At 36.4% G+C, this 22,293-nt stretch overlaps 1 protein-coding gene and 1 pseudogene across 3 annotated transcripts in view; both read right to left on the bottom strand.

Moving 5' to 3' along the window:
• The window catches only part of SPAG16 (sperm associated antigen 16), a 1,128,509-nt gene that overhangs the window by 321,946 nt on the left and 784,270 nt on the right, over positions 1–22,293 (bottom strand). The window lies entirely within an intron of this gene.
• On the bottom strand, positions 7,559–8,010 carry LOC119544317 (annotated as a pseudogene).

Raw genomic sequence — 22,293 nt, 5'->3', positions numbered from 1 at the left:
TACTTTGGCTTTTCTTTATGTATCATTGATTTCTTTATTCCACCCTACATGATATTTAAAGCAAACAAAACTTAACAATAATAAAATCTGTCATGACTTAAAGACTCAAACTCAGAAAGAAAAACAAAACCAACAAAAAGTTACAGTAGCATATTATTAAATTTTAGATTATTTATCAGTTCTCATTTTTTAATTCATTCATTCAACAAACATTTATAGAACGCCTTCAAGGTACTAAGCTAGGCCCTTTGGATATATCAAGTGTATATTTTTGCTCTCAAAGGAAGACAGATATTAATAAAACCACCACAGATAATCACTCTGATAATGCTAAGGAAGAAAAATCAGGATGCTAGGGAACATTACTAAATGGGTCTTGGAAGTCAGGCAGAGTTTCACTAAGATTGTATTTGGAGCTGAGATCTGAGTGACAAGGAGTGGTAAAACATGCAAAGGAAATGGGAGGCAATGTGGGTGGGATGGAGGGCATGTCAGGTGCAAGCATGGTGCAGAGGCCAAGTGGCCCAAACTTGCTTTCATTTGGTGGTTAGTTGACTGGTTCTGTAATCTCCGTGGATCAGTTTATGTTTCATTCCTTTTTTCTTTGACTCCTGTTGCACTTGTTGAAGGATCTATTGGGGTCAAATAAAGAGAAGGTATCCTACTTCCTACCTTTCTCTGACCAAGTGGACTAGATCTGATAATCACAGAATCTATTTTCTGCAGTGGCTGTTTTTGAGAGATGATACAATTTTCTCAGAGTTTGGGAAGAAATTGAATACTGTTGTTCCTTTATTTAACTTTTTCAGTTTAAAATTATTTATAGGTTATTATAAATACTTACTTATGAAGGATTCAATTTTCTTCTCTCCTCCTCTTCATCCTCCTTGTCTTCCCCTTCTCTCCTCTTCCTCCTCCTCATTCTCTTCCTCTTCCTCCTCTTTTATTCCTCCTCCTTCTATTCCTTTTTTTCTGCTTCCCCTTCCCCTGCTCCTTCCCTTTCTCTTCCTTCTCCTCCTCCTTCTCCATCATCATCATCATCACCATCATTGCACTTCCCATCTTCTTAGAATCTTTTTGCAAAAGTTATTATTATTTTGTATATATAGTTGCGGTCGCAGTTGATTCGTCGGGGGGGGGTGGCGGCCGGTTGCTAAATCCTAGGCTCTCAGGATTGCTTGGAGGGTACCGGCGGCGGGGGCTCTTTCCCGGAGGCGAGGGCGAGGCGGGGGACTTGGCCAGGTCCCCGGCGGGGTGGCGTGCAAAGTATGGAGGGCGGCGAGAAAGGAACAGGCGGGACACGTTTCTTTTTAGGGTGAAGAAACCAAGAGAGTTTATTAGGGGAGAGTACAAGCTTATATCGGGCGTTTAGAGGGCGGGGTAGCTGTAGAGGTTAAAGGCTTGGATTGGTTCTGAGAGGGCGCGGAGGTTGATTGAAAAGGGGCGAGAGTTGCTCCGGTAACGGTGTCTGGCAACAATGTATGCGCACTGGTGGTAATGGGAGTTGCACTGGCAACGGGGAGTGTCCGGGCAAGATAAGGGGGTGGGGAAAAGGCGGTTCCCTCCGGCAAGCCTCCCCTAACAGTGTTATTTTGGGTGAGGAAATGGGGCCTGCCTCCGGCCTCACTTTCCCAGGCCCGGGGGGCTGCGGAGGGCGCTGTCGCCCGTGCCCACCACCCTCCCCAGGGGCTGATCAGGTCCCCCAGCCCAGGTCCGCCAAGTTGAAGCACGTAATCAGTGTCCCGCATATAGTCATATGCTTTACTATTGGTCTGTACAAACTTATACTTTGTGTAGATATTTTATCAATAAAATATATTCTTCATTAAAATGGAAAATCTTTGATGGCAATATTAGGAATGCATTAGAAAGGCAGACATAGATAAAGAGAAACCAGTTAAGAGACTACAATGACTCAGGCAGGAGATACTCATATCTTGAGATTGGATAGAAATAGTGGAGGTCTGAGAGAGAAGAAGAAAGATTTGATAAACATTTAGCAGATTAAATCAACAAGATGTGGTGAACAGCTGCTCATAGCAATTGAGAAATATTGAAATTTCAGTGATGACTTCTAAATTCTGGGTTAAAGAACTAAACGAATTTTCTTAAGAGAACCCTAGAGAATGGCAAAGTTTGGAAGAGAAGAAGATAAGTTTAGTTTTGGAAGTGTTGTGTTTAAGGTCTCTATGAGACAACCAAGGGAGAGATGTTAAAAGTGTCATTAGATATAGGGTTCTGGACTCAGGGAATAGGTTATAGCCAGAGAAAAAATTTGTGGGTCATCAGTGTCAAGACAGTAATTGAAACTGTGGGCATGGACAAGATTGCTTAGGAACACTCTTTAGAAAGCACCTACGCCTAAATTTTAAGAAATTCCAACATGTAAAGGGAAGTTGAAAGAAAATGATAGACCATAAACATGGCCATGATGAAAATATTTCAATATATTCTTGATTACTTCTTGAGAATAAATTCTAAAAAGAGGGGTTACTGTATCAGAAATTATGGATGAATTCCTAAGACTTTTAATATGTAATGCAAAAATACTCTCTTGATCAAATTCATCAATTTTAAACCTACAATAAATTTATTTGAAGGCCTGTCTTCCTCTATCCTTGCCCCAAATGGATATCATCATTTTAAATTAATGTGGTTACAACCCAGCTTAATTTACTTATAAATTACCTCTTATTTTATCAAATATATGCTCAAAGTTTTAAAAATTCAAATAATACTTTTAATATCATTTGAGCATTTAGGATTTTGCTTTAGAATAACAATGCTTATAATACTGAAAAGCATCAGTCCCCTGCCCCAGGCCTCCGTAAATCCACTCTCTAGGGACAACCAATTGAAACAACTTTAGTTGTGTGTGTGTGTGTGTGTGTGTGTGTGTGTGTGTGTGTGTGTGTGTATATATATATATATATATATATATATATATATATAATAAAGTCTTGGAGTTACCTTTATATATGCAAAAGAAATACTTAAACTACTATCAACTGATGCACACATTTTATACATTACGTTTTGATTTCCTATTTGTTATAGATAATTATCAATCTCTCTTAAAATAGCACCCAATTTCTCCTCACCACATACTCCTAATTTCACATTTCCAGTTAAATCAAAACTCTGTTTACATTATTAAGATTATGTTCATAGTGTTCACTGCTGAGCCAATGTAATATATCAAGATTAGATTTATTTCTTTTACTACCCTCTCTTCAATTAATAACTGGTTCATGATTTTTCATTTGCTAAATTTTTTGTACCTATTGCTAATTTCTCCTCTTACCACCAACAACCTGTCTGTTCAATTTTATAAATAAAGAGAGAGATTTATTGATCACTCCCTCTGTGCAAGGTATTGAAATAGGCATGCAGGATACAGCAGTGGCAAGACAGACATAAACTGTGTCCTGCTCTGTCATCAAGGAACTTAGAGTAGAAATGTTTGAGGAGGTAGAAATGTAAGGGATATAAGATATGTTAATATATTTTCTAGGAGCTATTATTGCTATGCTATAATATGCTTTATTCTGACATTATGTTAATGTAGTGCTGGATTTCAGTTTGGAAGTATTTTATAGTCGTTTTTTTTTTTTTTTTTCCACATCTACATTCTAAAGTAAAATTGGAGTGCACTTTTTTCCTTCTATTTTTTGCCAGTTTTAATATCAGTGTTATACTGGCTTTAATAAATGAACAGGCTATCTCTCAATCTTTTTATGTCCTAGAATAGTTTACATATCATTGGCACTGTCTGTCCATTGAAAGGGGGAGAGGACTCATTAATAAAGCCATAAGATTCCAGGACCTACTTTGGATGTTAGATCTCTTTGGCTATTTCCATTTCTTCCAAGAATATTGTACTATTCAGATTATATAGTTCTTTTAAAAATTTTGCTAATTTACAATTGTCTAGAACCTTTATTCTTTTAACAAATATTAGGTTAGTACTGTTCTGTGCTAGGCACTGCTCTAGTTGCTGTGGTTATATTGTCAACTTTGTTCAAATTTAAAATATTTTAAACAATTAGTATTATATATTTTAAACTCTCAGTCCCTATATAGAAGTATTTCTCCTCCTCAGTTCATGTTTACATGTGTATTGTGTGTGTGTGTGTGTGTGTGTGTGTGTGTGTACTTCCAAGCATCTACTGGATATAAAGGACTGTAAATCTGTTTCTGCATACTTAAAATAAAATTTGGTGTGTTAAAAATTTTCAAGTCACATTTTTTTTCCTTCAAATTTATCCTTATTGTGCCCTGGTCTTCCATGTTTCAGAGATGAATTATTTGTTCTTTAGGAAAATGAATATGTTTTCTTTTCCTATGGACTTGAAGATTTTTCTTTATTCTTTCAAATAAGATGATTTTCTAGAATGTATCTACTAGAGAGACTGAACTTAAGTGCTGTGAGTGCTAGCCCTGGGGCGCCCAACTCTGTCAAATAGAGTTGGGTGTAGTTTTTCATCGATGTCCAACTGTATGTACAGATGTTTATTCAGGTTGGAAGTTGATTCTGTTAAATGTATTTTCTGGTATTTTCTTCTGAAATACCATTTATGTGTGTGATAGCTTTTGTTTTCAGATCTCTGTGTCTGTCATCTTATTTTTTTTCCCAGCTTTTTTTTGTTGCTTTGCATAATGCCAATGCTGCCATCCTCTTCCTCCACCCCCTGGAAAAGGTTTTTAAAATTGTATTCCACATACTGATTCAAATTTTGTGGTTTCCATTTTGCTTTTGCACAGTTAGCATCCTTCTGGTTATTTGTGAATTATATTACTTTCTCTTTTCATATTGCAGTTTTCTTTTCATCCATTTCTGTTTATATCTTAGTTCTTTTAAAATAAATATGATGAGCTCTTGGATTTTATTGATGGTACCTTTTGTTTATTTTTATATATATTTTTCCTAATATATGTAGAAAATCATTTTCCAAGGGATATTGTTCTTCAAGTTCTTCCAGATATCTTTCCTGTTCATTGGTTCATTGGCTCCATGTGTGTTTTTAATTCAGCCTCAAAAAAAAGCAAAAAAAAAAAAAAAGGAAAAACAAAAACAAACAACAGGCAAGACTGCTCTAGACTTTGCTTTTACCTTTAGTCCCAGTGTGTGGATGGGACTTGTGCTGAAATGAAGTCTTACTTGTGCTTAAATGCATGATCTCCATTTTCAAACTTATAACTTGGGGTTTCTCCTTTTTTATTTCTGTTTAATTCCCATTCTTAGATAGGAATTAGGTTCCCATCTCCTTTGGCCCTCTCACTGCCCCTCTTTGTTACTTTTGATAAACTAGCTCATAATTCCCAGTATACATTGTTCTAGGATTTCTTCCTGTTTCCAGTCTTTACTTTGCTGATTTACACTTTTATTATCATGGTGACAGCCTTTAAGAAAGTGTTTCTTCTCCTCTCTATATCCTTAAAAACTTGTACATTTCCCTGGGATGTAGTGGATGCTTGACAAATATTTTAATGAATGACTAAATAAACACACGGATAAATTCTCATAATCAATTTGCAATAAATATTAATAGCTTATTGTCAAGCAGAGTAGGAAGAAAAAACAGAAGAATGGAATAGTGTCCATCACTTTTCCTATAATAAGGTTTACTTTTATTTTGTCTTCATATATATATATATTTTTTTTCCTAAATTATTATATTGTTTCATTAGGTAAAATTAGGATACAGGAAAATGTCTGAATTTAACTGTTTCTTTTAACTATCATCACTACTCCTTTGTCATTAGATTGAAAGCTTTTATAAAATACTATATATATATATATATACTATATATATATATATACTATATATATACTATATATAGTATATATATATATATTCATCATATATAATAGTAAATCCCCAAGGCACTGCCATTTCAGGAGAGAAGTACATAAAGGAGTTAAGAAATCACACAATAAAATCAAAGAAATGAAAATTACAAGTGTCCGGACATGGCAGTTTTAGGTAAAGTATCTCTCTTCGAATTTGGTAGTAACTACTTGACGTTAAACAAGTTGAATAGTGAAAAAAAACTAAATTATATTTTTTATTTGACACTGAAAAGTTAAAAATGCCAGTCTTTTCACAGAATTTAATTTTCTTTCTTTTCAGAATACAGTCTCAAGACACTTTCTGAACACGGAGTTTGAAAGACCACTGATCTAGTTTGCATGTATTTTACCAACAGGGTTGGGGGGGGATATCAAAAATATAGGTACCTGAAAATAATTTTTAGAGCACTTACTTCTTATTTGGCACACAACAAATGCATGACTAAACACAAAGATGTTTTAAACTATGAACTTTAATCAAAGAAAAAGGCACTTAGTGATTTTGAAATTATCTTTAAAGTAACTAACCTAGTTAAAATATACTTTGTGTAGAAGATAGGTTGAATAGTTCAAAAAATAAAGATCAGTAACATGTAGTGTCTCTGTCAATAGTTTACAATATATGGGAATGGGTGGGGAGATGGCTGTCCCAGATAACTTTTTTTAATTTTTAATTTTCTTATTAGAGAAGTTGTAGGTTTACAGAAAAACCATGCAGTAAATAGAGTTCTCATACATAAGCCCCTATTATTAATATTTTGCATTAGTGTGGTAACTTTGCTATAATTAATGAGGGACTATTATTAAGTACTATTAATTATACTCCATAGCTGCATTAGTGTCCAGAGTTTGTGTAGTACAGTACTATGTTTGTTTGTTTTAAATTTTTATTCTAGTTATATACATATATATATAAAACCTAAAATTTTCCCCCTTTAACCATATTAAGATACTTAACTCAGTGGTGTTAATTACATCCACAGTGTTGTGCTACATCAACATCATCCCATTACCAAAACTTTTCCATTTCCCCAAATTAAATTCTGTACCAATTAGGCATTACCTCCCCATTCCCTAACCATATCCCACCCCCTGGTAACCTACATTCTGGTTTCCAAATTTGCTTATCTTAATTATTTCTTATCATTGAGATCATACAGTATTTGTCCTTTCATGTGTGGCTTATTTCACTCAACATAATGTCCTCAAGGTTCATCAGTGTTGTTGGATGTATCAGAACTGCCTTCCTTTTCACAGCTGAATAGTATTCCATTGTATGTGTATATATCACATTTGTCTATCCATTCATCTGTTGAAGGACATTTGATTTGCTTCCATCTTCTGGCAATTGTGAATATTGCTGCTGTGCACATCAGTGTGCTTTACCTGTTTGAGATCCTGCTTTCAATTCTTTGGGGTATATACCTAGAAGTAGAAGTGCTGGGTCATACATTAATTCTACAGGCAGACTGCACCATGTTTTTTTTTTTTTTTTTTTTAAGAACATCTTAAATTTTTAATCCTTTCTTTACAGGTACCTAGACCACTTTTGATCAAGAAAACTGTAGAAAGTTAGTAACTGCCAGGAATGGAATGCCAGGCAGTGGCACATGTCAATTTTCCACAGAGTCCTGATTTGCGGAGTGTCTGAATGCACTGCTCCAGGTCTCTGCTCACACTGGCTGGAATCAGTTGCGGCAGGTTTTAGTCCACAGGTTGCTTTTCCCCATATTTCTTTGTAAACTCTTTGGCGTTCTTACAAAACTTTTTAAGGTCCTTAGAGTATTCTTTGGCTAGGTCAGCAGGAAGCGGGTGCTCAGTCTGGGGGTCATTCACCAGTGCGATGAGGGACTGGATTTGGTGGCTGGCTTCCAATTTTCAGCACTAATTACCAGCAAACAGACCTGCCCCTTTTCATCAATGCTTGGTTGGTAGATCTTTGTTTTCAGTGTTATCTTTGGTGGTTTGAATGGGTACTCTACTAGAAAGCTGATTTCGATTCTGAAGTCCCCCTTATCATATGGAGGGTTGTCAGGAACAGTAAGCCCTTGCCAAATCAATAAATTAGCTTCATCAACCTGGATATTATGGAAGTTTTTCGTTCCACATTTGCAGATTTCTTCAAGCTCCTTCATCAGCCTCATGCTGGCTGCCATCTTGGATCTGGTGCTGCTAGACTGCACCATTTTACATTGCCATGAACAAAGGATGAGTGTTCCTATCGCTAAGAATGCTGAACATCTTTTCATGTTTTTTTGCCCTTTGTAAATATTTTTTGGAGAAATTAATATTCAAGTCTTTTGCCCATATTTAGTTGGTTGCTTGACTTTTTGCTATTGAGTTACAGGATTTCTTTATATATTCTGGGAATTAAACCCATATCAGATTTGTGGTTTCCAAGTATTTTCTTCCATTCTTTAGGTTTTTTTTACCTTCATGATAAAGTACTTTGATGCAAAAAGATTGTGATTTTGATGGAGTCCCATTTACCTAGTTTTTCTTTTGTGGCTTGTGCTTTGGGTATAAAGTCTAAGAAACCATTGTATAATACAAGGTCCTGAAGATTCTTTCCTGTTTTCTTCTAGGAGTTTTATAATCCTGGTTCTTATATTTAGATCTTTGATCCACTTAGTGTTAATTTTTGTACAGGTGTGAGGTAGGGGTCCACTTCCATTTTTTTACATATGGTTATCCAGTTTTCCCAGAACTGTTTTGTTGAAGAGACTATTATTTCCCAATTGACTGGATGTGACACCCTTGTCAAAAATCAGTTGGCTATAGATTGTTTCTGAACTCTCAGTTTGATTCCATTGGCTATGTCTGTCCTTGTGCCAGTAACATGCTGTTTTGATTACTGTAGCTTTGTAATACATTTGAAAATCAAGAACTGTGAGTCCTCCAACTTCATCCTTCTTTTTCAAGATATTTTTGGGCATCCGGGGACACTTGCCTTTCCATATATGATGTTAGCTGTGGGTTTTCCATATATTCTCTTCATCATGTTCAGGAAGTTTCCTTCTATTTCTAGTTTTCTAAGTGTTTCTATCAAGAAGGGTGCCAGATTTTGTCAAATGCTTTTCTGCATCAATTGAGATGAGCAAGTGATTTTGTCCCTTCATTTTGTTACTGTGGTGTATTACATTAATTGATTTTCTTATGATGAATGCTTGCCTGGGATAAATCCCACTTGATCATGTTGTATAATTCTTTTAATGTGTTGTTGGATTCTTTTCACTAGTATTTTGTTGAGGATTTTTGCATCTATATTCATAAGGGTTATCAGTCTGTAATTTTCATTTCACATAGTTTCTTAAACTGGCTTTGGTGTTAGAGTGTTCTTGGCTTGTAGAATGAGTTAGATAGTATGCCCTCTCAAACTTTTGGAAGAGTTTGAGCAGGATTGGAGTTAATTCTTCTTTGAATGTTTGGTAAAATTCTCCAGTAAAGACATGGTCCTGGGCTTTCTTTGTTGGAAGGTTTTTGATTACTGATTTAGTCTCTTTATTTGCTATTGGCCTGTTGATATCTTCTGTTTTTTTCTAGAGTCAGTGTAGGTCAGTTTGTGTGTTTCTCAGAATTTGTCCACTTCATCTAGATTATCAAATTTGTGGCATATAGTTGTTCATAGTATCCTCTTATAAACCCTTTCATTTCTGTGTGATCAGTAGTTATGTCTCCACTGTCACTTTTCATTATAGCTGTCTAAATCCTCTTTTTTTCTTTGCCAGTCTAGCTAATTTGTCTATTTTACTGATCTTTTCAACAAACCAACTTATGGTTTTGTTGAGTCTCTCTATTTTTTAAATTCTCCATTTCAATTATCTCCACTCTAAATCTTTGCATTTCTTCTTTCTGTTTGCTATGGTTTAATTTCCTCTTTATCTAGATCCTCCAGTTGTGGGTTTATGTCTCAGATTTTAGATCTTTCTTCTTTTTTAGATGTAACCCTTTAGAACTATAAATTTCCCTCTAAGCACTGACTTCGCTGCATTCCATAAACTTTGATATGTTGTGTTTTCATTTTCATTTGCCTCAAGGTATTTAATTTCCCTTGTGATTTCTTCTTTGGCCCATTGGTTGCTTAAGAATGTGTTGTTTAATTCCCACATTTGTGACTTTTCCAGTTCTCCCTCTCTCACTGATTTCTAGCTTCATTCTATTGTGGTCCAACAAAATACCTTGTATTTTTCAACATTTTTGAATTTATTGAGACTTGTTTTGTGACCTAACCTATGGTCTATCCTGAAGAATAATCCATGTTCCCTAGAAAAGAATAAGTATGCTGCTGCTTTAGGTGAGATGTTGTATATGTCTATTAGGTATAGTTGGCTCATAATATTGTTCAAGTGTTCTATTTCCTTATTGATCTTCTGTCTAGATGTTCTAGCCATTATTAAAAGTGGTGTATTGAAGTCTCCTACTATTAATGTATAATCATCTATTTCTGACTTCAAATCTGTCAGTATCTGTTTCATGTATTTTGGAGCTCTGACATTAGGGCCATATTTATAATTATGTCTTCTTGCTGAACTGGCACCTTTATCAGTATATAGTGACCTTTTTTTGTCCCTTGTAACAGCTTTTTACTTAAAATCTATTTTGTCTGCTACTGGTATAGCTAACCCAACTCTCTTTTGGTTACTATTTACATGGTATATATATTTTCCATCTGTCCACTATCCCCCTATATGTGTCTTAGAATTTAAGGTGCATCTCCTGTAAGCATCATATAATGGGATCATGATTTTTTTTTTATCCATTCTGCAAATCTTTGCCTTTTGACTGGAGAGTTCAATTCATTTATATTTAAAGTAACTACTGATAATTCAGGACTTTTCTCTGCTATTTTGCTACATAGCCTTTGTAAGTCTTAAACCTTTTTTTGTTCCTCAGTTCTTCCATTAATGCCTATTTTCATATTTATTGGATTTTTTGTATTGTACCCTTTTAAGTCCCTACTCATTTCTTTCTGTAAATATTTTTATATATTTTCTTTGTGGTTACCATGGGACTAAAATTTAACCTCTCATGTTTGATTTGATATCAAATTAACTTCAATAACAGACACATGACCCCTATCTTTTTGTTGAAATTGTTACAAATTATATCTTTATACATAGTAGTTCCCAAACAATAGATTTATCATTATTTCTTATGCATTTGCATTTTTGAACCTGTGAGAAGTAAAAAGTGGAGCTACATACCATAAATTACAATACAATAATACTGGCTTTTAAAGTTATGCATATGGTTATCTTTACCAGAAGTCTTTACTTTTTTCTGTCACTTCAGTCCACTCCTCAGGTTCCTTTCCTTTCAGTCTGAAGGACTTTCTTTAGCATTACCTGCAGTACAAGTCTAGTGGTAATAAACTTCCTCAACTTTTGTTTATCTGGGGATGTCTTAATCTCTCCCTCATTTTTGAAAGACAGTCTCACCAGATACAAAATTCTTTGTTGATAATTGTTTACTTTCAGCACTTTAAATATTTCTTTCCACTGCCTCTTGCCTAATGGTTTCTTATGACAAACTGGAACTTAATCTCATGGGGACTACCTTGTACACAACATGCTGCTTTTCTCTTGCAGCTTTCAGGACCTTCTCCTTGTCCTTTGCATTCAACAGTTTGTATATTTTGTGTCTGGATGCGGTTCTCTTTGAGGTTTGAGTTTCTTGAGGTTTGAGGTTCTTGGAGGTGCATATTCATGTTTTTTGCTGTTTGGTCAGTTTTCTGCCATTATTTTTATTTTTTTTATTATTCCCCCTGCCCTTTTCTCTCTTTCTTTCCTTCTTGGACTCCCCTATGCATATATCAGTTTGCTTGATGGTGTGCCACAGGTCTCTCAGGTTCTGTTTATTATTTTTTTTTCATTTTTTTTTCTTTCTGCTCCTCAGCATGATTCATTTCAAATGTCTTATCTTTGAGTTCACTGATTTTGTTTGTTTGTTTGTTTTGCTTTCTTCTGACAGCTCTAGTCAGCTTTTGATATGCTCTAGGGAATTTTTCATTTTTGTTATTGAGGTCTTCAATTCTAGTATTTCTATAGGGTTCCTATTTAAAATTTCTAGCTTTTTATTGAGATTCTCATATTTCTCATTCATTGTTTTTCTGATATAATTTAGTTGTTTCTCTGTATTTTCCTTTATCTCCTTGAATTCATTGAGGATCATTTTCTAAATTCTTTGTTTTGTATGTCCACAGACTGGTCTTCATTGATGTTTTCTGGATTTTAACCCTATTCCTTTATAAGGGATATCATTTCCCGTTTATTGTTTCTTATAATCTTTTGTTGCACACTGTACATTTTAATATCTTAAAGTGTTAACTTTGGGACTTAGTCCCTTAGCTATCTGTTCCTTGAGTTTATATCCAGTTTTTGTTATGACAGAGATTTTGTTGAGCACCAGGAGCTAACAAGACCAAACAAACCACCACACACAAAAGAAACACCTTTTGCAGACTTTGTAAATTGTCTCTGTGTTGGCTAGTGCTTTCCTTCAGAGTTCAGCCTTCCTATCAAGAGGATCAGCTCAAGACAAATGCAAAGTGCAGGATGCCTCCCTGTCTTTTCTAGGCCTGTGTCTTGGCCTGGACTTGTGCTGGCCCTTGGTCTTAGGAATACCTCTGTTTATAGGAACTGAATGTCCCCTATGAAACAGACTTTCTCCCCCTCCATAGTGTTTTGTTGTATAATTTAGGTAGGTAAGCCCTTGTCCCAGGCTTTGATTTAATTGTTTCTTAAATTGCCTTTACTATTCCAAACCGCTTCTATCTGAAGGGGAGTGGGAGCCTGAGACAAGTTTCCTAGGTCAGTTTTTCAGGTTGCCTTCTGATTGACTGGCACTGATATTCTGGCACTCCAGTATGCCCATAGGGGTTACTCTCCTTCTGCCAGAACAGGGCCAGGGATCCACAATGGCAGCACAGGCTGGCTCTTCACCACCTGGGGAAAGGTGGTGGAGGGTCCAGCAAGGATGCCAGAACTTCTGGGCTTTTGAATTGGTTTCTTGATTTGACACTTGCCCAGTTACTACAGCCCTTATCTGTTTTCCATAGTTTTGAGGAATGCTACTATGTTTATGACTCCTCTGTCACTAATGTCTGCACTTAGAGCTGGCCCCTGGTGATCTGAAGCAGCTGATCAGAAGTAGTGATCAGTAATCAGGCCACAGCCTCCAAATCTTGGAGGACTAGGTCTATACATCCCAACCTGGTACCATAAAGATATAGCAGGAGTAGGGGCTGTGGTCCCCACTGCTCCAGTGGAAGGAGGGACTCACTAGTATTTACCACAATTTAACAGCCTTTTTTCCCAGCTCTTTCTTGGATGCTCCACAGCATTCCAAGAGCTCCAGAGTTTCAGACAGTTTCTGCCAGTTCAATAGTCATTCTGTTGGAGGGACCAATTCCTGGAGCTTCATACACTGCCATCTTCCCACCCAAACCTCCTGAATCAATTCTCATCATGTCAGATAGATTGTGAAGTCACATTATAAAATAGGATAGAATCTGTCATAAAAGCAAAAAGAGAAAATCATATCTGTTTGGAATAATTTAAAATTTTAATCTGGAGGAAGGTGTATTTTAAGATAAATATTAAAGTGAAGACAGGGTTTCAAAAGGCAGAGACAAGAGGATGGTGTTGCACATAAAATAAACACAAAAGCAGTGGCATGGATGAGGAAAAGCTTTTGTTATGTATAAATAGGCAAAAGTGCTCGCTGGACATGTGACACTGGACATGTGCACTTTATCTTAATGGATAACCAGTGAGAGAGCTCACTGCAGAAAGTCTTAAATGTCATGATGGAGACAGTACATTCAATGCGGTAGGCAGTGGAGTGTCCTGGAAAGTCTGTGAATGACATGACTGGAACAGTTCTCTTGAAGATGTCAAGTACCATTTTATTGTAAAGGAGACTCTAGAGGCAGAGACCACTTGACCAGATATTTAAGGGAGAGGTACTGAAGTCCTGGGGCAGTTGGATATAGACAGTAGAGGAAAGATGTGAAGGCCATGTAAAGGGCATATTTGTAAGCTTTAACAAATGATCCAATGCTGGGGAAATTGGAGAAGTAGAACCAAAGGTGACTGTTTTCCCTACTCCACATTTCAGCTAAGGCAATTTTCCTAAAAACAAATTTGATCACTGGTTCAGGGACCAGCATATGGAATACTGAGACCTTCACAATAACTTGAGACTTATTCTACTCTGTCCCACCCTCTTTGGATTCTATGCCCTAGTCAAACCAAATTTCTTATTTCCTGGTAGTCACTTGGAATTTCCTTCTCTACTTTTATAATAAACAATTCTTATTACTCAACTGAATTACCTGCCTCATAAGAAACATTTCTCTCCTCCTCCCCTACAGATTTAGTCACTTTCCATTCTGATCCCACAGCCTTTTATTCATACCCCTAGAATAGCATTTATTGCACACACTGTCAGTTTTCTTCCCTAATATAGTATCAGACCACTGAAGACAGGTGTTTTATTCTCCTTTGTAATTCCCAGGATACGATGCACTGCTTGGCAAGGAACAGGTACACAATGAATGAATGAGAAATTAATAAATGAATGTGTGAAATGATGCCTGAGTCATTATGATATCAAATTGCCATTTACTGAAATAGGGGATAAAGAACAAGCTGAGAAATTGGGTTAGAAACTTCTTGAGTTTAGGCCCAGGTCAATAATTTTAAATGGGAATATGGAGTGAAGGGAGTGGCAGTAGCTTTAAATTATCACTTTTATTAAGAGCTGAAACCTTGGATGAGGGTGGATTAGACAAGGGAAAGAAAGGAGGGAGACAATATAAGGGGTGAAAAAGAAAGATCTGTGTACAATTTTTTTTGGTGATTGGAAAAGAGGTATTTCCATTAGTTTGGGTGGTCCTGAATAACATTGCGAAGGGTGAGAGAGAAATTTAAAAATGGAGTTATAAAATCTATAAGATTCTTTCAAAAACCATGTCCTGAAGGGAAGAAAACAAGAAAATCATTTCAAGGAGTAATAGGAATGAGGATTTTGTTTTCAGTTTATAGCCTTGTTTATTGTGGCCACGTTTTCAGGCAGAGAAATTATTTTGCAAAGAGGGGGAAAAAATGAAGCTGTAAACAAAAGAGAGGACTTGATGGAATGAGGTCTCAGAGAGGGGAGAGATCGAGAATGTTGTGAGAATTTAAAAATGAAGAACAGGAAAATAAGGAATGTAAATATTGTATGGTTTTCTCAAAGAATATATGCACTGAGTTTATTCACTGAAAATTCTGAGGGTGGGTAGATGAGAGCTTTAGGCGAATACAGAAGGTAGGAATAGCTATGAGAAAGGAGGTAAATAGTAAGCACATACAAGGAATAAAAGATAAATTATGCAACAATGTGGGCCCAGCTGAATTTAGAGGTAATGAATTACAGTGGATCCAGTCAGCAGGACTTTGTGCATTCCTCTAAAATTGGGCAGCAACAAGAGCGCCTGAGGATAGAAAACCCATTTTATGGATTCCCAGATTACTCAACAAAAGGAGAGTGAAAGAAGGTTAATTAGTACAGTCTGTGGTTGGGGTTTTTCTCCTCCTAAATGAGAACCAGTGGTGAGAAAGTCACTGCAATCACACAGGGATCAAAAGGCAAGATTTATTACTCATATAGCTGAATTAGAGAATGTAGCTTAGAAACCCATATTGGTTTACTAAATGCTTCCCTCACTGAATTAACCTTCCCTGTATAGTCTTTGATAATAACTGCCCTTATTGCCTGGTAGAGAAGAAAGAACTGTGCATCCTTAATTCAGGGTGAGCAAAAGGGAGAAAGAGATTGTTCCAGTTTGCTAAAGCCGCTGAAATGCAAAATACCAGAAATGGATTAGTTTTTACAATGGGGATTTATTAGTTGCAAAATTATAGTTCTAGGGCCATGAAAATGCCCAAATTAAGGCATCTGGGGTTCCATATGGGAAGGCACTTGGCTGGCTCTGCTGAACCTTCTCTCCCAGGTTTAGCTTCTGGTTTTAGTGGCTTTCTCTAAAATGTCTTTTTCAGCTTCTCCTGGGGGCAAATTCTGGATTACATATATTTGCTTCACTCTAAAACATCTCTTTCAGCTTCTCTGAGCTCTCCTCGCGAGCTTTCTTGAAGGAATCATCCTGAATGGGCAGGGTCACATCTCCATGGAAATAATCTAATCAAAAGGTCCTACCCACAATAGGTCTGCCCCCACAATACTGGATTAGAAGAATGTGGCTTTTACGGGATACATAACAGATTCAGACCAGCACAGAGACTAAACTATACATGCTCAGATTCTTCCCCCAATCTTATCAATCAAATGCTTACAACCACAACCTCCTTTGCAGGTGGTTTTCTGAGGGGCTTTGGAGAAGAGGCCTCAACTACTCTTCCAATACATTCTTCTAGGAAGCAGAGGTTCCCTTTCTTCTGTGGGAAAATGAGGGCTGGAGACTAAGTATTCCTACCTAATGGATGTTAGTATTATTGAAATTTGTATTAATGAAAATTTCTGGCTTTGTGGACAGGAAAGTAAAGTCATCAGGTTGGATGAATTGGGAGAAGGCAAGGAACAAAATAAGATCCTAATGAGAATTTAGAACATAATCAGTGTTCATTCCCTCAGGAAACGAAAGAAAGGTTGTGATTAGTTCAATGTCAGAGTCTGAGATTATGCTGGTAAATGGTAGAATTATCTCAAGTGATGATGAGTTGTAAGGTATGTCCAAGTAATGCTGCAGGCAAAATAAAGTGACAATACTTAGAATTGGAATGGAGGAACTGTGAGTCTAGGAAGTGAGAAAGATCTTTATCATAGATAGTAGAACTGCTAAGGGTGATGGTAGAGCAGTAGTTATCCACAGTGGATATAGAACTTAATTACCTGGAAAGTGATTTTCGAAAATACCAATCTTTGGGCCCTCTCCAATTAAATTAGAACCACAGGAATAGGGCAATTCAGGTATCAATTTTTAAAGCTTCTCAGGTGATTCTAATGTTGATTCTAAAGCAGCTAGACTCGAGAACCACTGTGTCTGGCAATGATGAAAGGAAGAATGGGGTTAAACAGCTATTAAAGACAGTGATGAAGGTGTAATGATGACCTGAAGATGGAAAACAAATAAGATTTTAAAAAAAGAGAGAGAAAAGGGGAATGTGGATGGTAAAAGTAGGAAAGATTACAGAGTGGATGCAGTAGAACGAGTCTGAAAATAGCATTAGAATTAAAGTAGTATGAAGATTCAACATACTGGGGCCCCAGAAGTCAAGGAACAGAGAAAAGAGAAAAAAAAAAAAGTAGAGGAGAAAATTGTAAAAGATCTTATGTCATCGTGGTAAACACGTTTACTTTAATAAAAGAAGACTGATGAAGAGAGGTTTATTCATGGAAAAAAAAGGGGGGGAGTATACTTCTTGTGTAAGGAGATTGTTATGCTATAAAGAGTGGATTCAGGGATAGATAGGGAAGAAATGGATACATCAGAGTGGCAAGAACCAAAAATGAAGGGTAAATGGAAAGTATTACCAAATTTAGATGCAGGACAAAGCAGGGGCATCAATGTCAATAACAAGGGGCAAGAAAGGATGGAAAAAAGCCAAGGATCAGAGCCAGAAATAATCAATTGAGCCAGGATATTGAAGCCAAGCATCAAGGACAATTAAAACCTGATATAGATTTGGAGAGAAATGCCCAGAAGAGTGGAACAACTTTTTTGAGTTGTAAGGATTGAGATGTTCACAGTCTTTCCACCCTCTTCTTAGATCTTCTCTAAGGCAGCCCTCCTTAGGATGAGAATAAAATGAGGAGCATGGGAGAAAATATACTAAAGTGTTAAGATTTAAAGCAAATTTGAGAGGCTGAGAATCTTGTAGGTACTAGGCAAAGGAGGGTTTGTTGGGTTATGTCGAATTTGATTAATGAAAGAACTTATAGTACTATCCACCTTGGAGTCTTGGTGTGATAATCACTTCTCAAACACTGTCTCCCAAGATGTCTTAGTTGAATCATGCTTTTTAGTGAGGGAATGAAGAAAGGAGATAGTGGAAAAGGAGATTATATTATATATAATATAATTTATATATATTTAATTTTTATGTACATAAATACTTGTCCCTTTATAATGACTTAAGCATATATTTGAAAGCATCCAAAAGACTATTTCTTTATATCAAAGTGTGGTCCCAGATTAGGCATATCAACATCACCTGGAAACCTGTAGTGAAAATTCTTGGATCCACCCCAGACCCACTGAATCAGAAATTCTGGGGGTGAACCCAGCCATCAGTATTGTTATGAATCCTCTTAGTGAGTCTGATTTGAGAACCAGGTGAATATGTTAGAGAACATTGCCTGCAATTAGGGGAATCTGCCATCAGATGAAAGTTGTGTTTGTTTTGGTTATGGTACTCTGGTCTGAAGAGTTTGTTCCTTATAGAATTTGATTAATAAAGAGGATAATCACAACACTCTTACGCTAAGTTACTTGTTAGAAATTTAAAATATCTTAAAAAATTAGATATCTCTATTAAAGGCCTGGTTAGTTCTCATGGTAGCTGTATTAGAACTTGTTACCTGAGAACATTATGGAACTAGGATCTCTTAGTAAAGTCTGTTGACGGTTTTAATACTTCAAGTTCTCAGATAATCTGCTGCCAATAAATATTTGACCTCACTTTTATTTACCCTATGCCAAGTGCCTTATATATGCCATATGTTAGTTAATATAATTGAATTTTTACAAAAATCCTATCATAAATATCATTATCACCCTTTTGAAGTATGAAGACAGCAAGAGGTTAAGTAAATTACCCATTATTACAGAGAAAGAAAGGGCAAAAAATTGATTTCAAACCCAATTTGACTGACTCCCAAGCCCACATTCCTTCAACTGCACTGCGCTACTTCAACTCAGAGACCCAAATAACTGTTTAAACTAATCAGAATGAATTGGCTTTTCTACATTCTCTTTTCTCATCTAAAATAGGAGCAAAACATCTGGGGTTGGGAAAGGAGCTGAACAAAATCATTGTTTTTTCTCTGATCTCTAGCTCCTAAATTCTTGAGTCCTCAGAAATATGACTGCTAAACAGAGTAATTAATCAAACAGGTAACAAAAGTAAATAGTTTGTTTGAAATCCCACAATTTTCTTTCATTTATTGGATAGAAAACTTCTCAGCTGCTTTTCCAACTTGCCCTAAGCATTGCCATTTTAACAGGAATTGCTAGACTGAAGCTATTCCTTGATATTTATTGGACATTTAAACACAATGATTAAGTTTTTATATTAATGCCTTTACAGAAATTCTAATTGGATTCATTTAAGAATTGTTATCAGTAAAAGAAAATTTTACTGTAATAAAATTTAACATTTTAAACAACATTGATTAAGAGCACAACGAATTATTTGAAAGAAGCGATTTAACCATCAGATTATGATATCATTATAGTTGGGGGCATAGATATATAATATGGTTAGTCTTTATAGGCCATCTATGGTATTCTACATATTGTAAGCTTCAAACAATTTGTTGGATTATTAAAGGAATGGAAGGAAGCAAAACAATATCTTCTGATGGTGTGGTGGGAAGTGGAGAAAAGTTAATCTATTTTTTTTTTTTTCAGTGGTTAGAAGACCTGATTTTAAAGTCTTTCATTTTTTCCATATTGCTGTGATTATCTTTACTCTTGACCATGTTTAGGCTTACAAGAAGCAGTGGAGGGACAGAGATTTGAGGTGTCCTGAAGTATCTTAACATAGATCTCACAGGTCACACAAAGATTATCAAACTCTAACCCATCTTCTCACTGGTTGCTGTGGACTTCCTCTATGATAAAGAGGGGAATTGTGCCAGTACTTTCCCTACCTTTATCTCAATGAATTGAACTGTTTCTATGGTTTCCGGAAATCCAAAAGATATTACTTGTAAGGAAAGCGTTTGAAACCACTGCCCTAGAACATTGTGATAAGGGCATAGGATTAATTTGACATTTTTTAACTTCATAGAGGAATATACTAGAAAACTAATAATTTGCATCATGTCACTTTTTCAATCTACAAAAATGATAAGTTATTTTTCCTAAGAGGATTATTTTCTCACAGAAATATACCTCAACTGGTCAGATTCATTCTTCTGTTTAAAGAGGGGGAAAACGTAAAACAGAAGCACTTTCAATTATCAGTCCCACAAGGAAAGAGTAGTAACTTACAGAAGAAGCTTTGATGACTACATCTTTATGTTTGTTGATATCTTTTGTGATGCCTGGCCCAACGGCAATGGTCCTTCCTCTGGAAACAAGCTCCCTGTATCATTTAGCCCATAAAATCTCATGGATGGGTCCCTAACAAACATGCCGGGATTTCTTTGCTTTCTTTTCTCCTGGGGTACAATCAATGGGGGTACTGGAGCCAATCTGAAAAATGAAATTCCCCTCCTAGACTGCATTCCTTAGAAAATGGAGCCTGAAACAAGGGTTAATGGGCTACTGATTTATTTGTCAGATAGCAACTCAGGGCAGCTAAAGAGAGGAAAGGGAGAAGTGAGGCAGGAAAAAATGGGAAATTAGTTTATTTCTGCATTAGCTACTAAACAAAAGGAATAGTAGGTTGTTCAACAGCTGTACCATTCAGCATACAGGATTCCTTTGGACACAAAGAAAAATTACAAATCTGAATAATCCATGGGAGGAAAGATGGGATGGAATTCAGTCAGCTTTTGCCTCTTGGAAATCTAATTCTCCTATCCTATTGGAGTTCAACATCTGGGTGCTTTGCCAGCTATGACAGGTGCCTGATTCCACACCCTACAGTGTAGTGTTTCATCCAAGTCTGAAAGTGGTAAGTGGAGTCAGAATTCTTGGCACTTGGCTGGTTGGCCTGCCTGCATGGAGACAGCCAAAGGAATGGGTTGACTCAGTTACCCAGGCCAAGTGACTGGTTAGCTCTGGTGATAGTAGTGCAGTCTGGCTGGTAGCACTGAGGCAAACAGTGAAAATGCCCAAGACTTATATATATGAAATAATACCTTTTTTCCAAAGCTCAGAACAAAGACTGAAATTCTATTTTCAATTTGAGTTGGTTTCTTGGATGGAGGAGACATAAAATTCAGCATCTGGTATAAACTTTTTCAGCGCAAGTTTGGAAGAACAAATAAAATCTGTCTGCAGAAGAATAAAGCAGACATGCAGGTTGAAACAGAGCTAAGAGTGAGAAAAAATACCCTCAGTATCCCTGGTTCCAGTCTGTCATGAGGTACAGTTATATTCTTGCTTTTAGGTTCTCAGAGATTTATGTAGCCTATTTTTGAAAAATCAGTTTTTCTCTACTTGCTCTAATTCATTTCTGTTATTTGCATATAGAGTCAAGCTACCATACATATCATAATATAACTTCAGATTATAAACCCCAAAGAAATCTCCTTTATTTAGCCTTCCTTAAATATTGTTGCTCTTAGGTTCCTAGGTTCTAGGATCTCCTCTCTACTCACACTACACACTCATCCTGGGGAAGTCTTGATCCATCCCCACAGCCTCCCTTGCCACATATGTAAGGATGACTCCATAACTTACATCTCCAGCCTAGATCCTTCTGCATTCAGCTTGTTATTGATCATTGTACAATTGGATGGTCTCATCACACTGAATACATCCCAAACTGAATTCATTTTCAAGCACACACATTCCTTCTAACTCAGGATCTTTTTCTTAGTTACTTTTTGAGTTTGCACCACCATGTGCAAATTCTTAATTTATATGCTATTGTGCTTAAATTCTCACAATCCCAGTACAAGGTACGTGCTATTACAAGGACTACAATTGACCAAGTAATTTACTAACGAATCTTTTATTAAAAGCAGCAGTCTCAGGATATGAACACGTGGTCAGAATCTGAAGCCTATGCTCTTTTAATATAGCATGAACTCTCTCTCCAAACACACACAAACACACACACACAAACATGAATTAAGAAGGATTAAAATTAATTGATGCCATATAATCTGGCAATCCCACTACCAGGTATAGACCCAGAAGTATTGAAAGCAGGACATGAACAGACATTTGAGCACCAACATTCATAGCAGCATTATTCACATTTGCCAAAAGATGGAAGCAACCCAAGTGCCCCATTAGTTCTTGAGCAGATAAGCAAAATGTGGTATATACAAACAATGCAATATTATTCAGCTATAAGTAGGAATGAAGTACTGATGCATGCAACAACATGGATGAGCCTGGAGGACAGCATGTTGACTGAAATAAGCCAGACACAGAAGGACAAATATTGTATGATCCTACTGTTATGAAACAATTAGAACAAGCAAACTCATAAAGTTGGAATATAGGATATATATTGGTTACCAGGACCTAGAATGGGGGTAGAGAATGGGGAATTGATGCTTAATTTGTACAGAATTTCTGTTTAGGTTGCTTG

The sequence above is a fragment of the Choloepus didactylus genome, chromosome 9 (assembly GCF_015220235.1).
Source record: "Choloepus didactylus isolate mChoDid1 chromosome 9, mChoDid1.pri, whole genome shotgun sequence".
NCBI classification, from domain to species: Eukaryota; Metazoa; Chordata; class Mammalia; order Pilosa; family Megalonychidae; genus Choloepus; species Choloepus didactylus.
The sequence above is the reverse complement of the archived record's forward strand: the minus strand, read 5'-3'. Positions and strand labels throughout refer to the sequence as shown.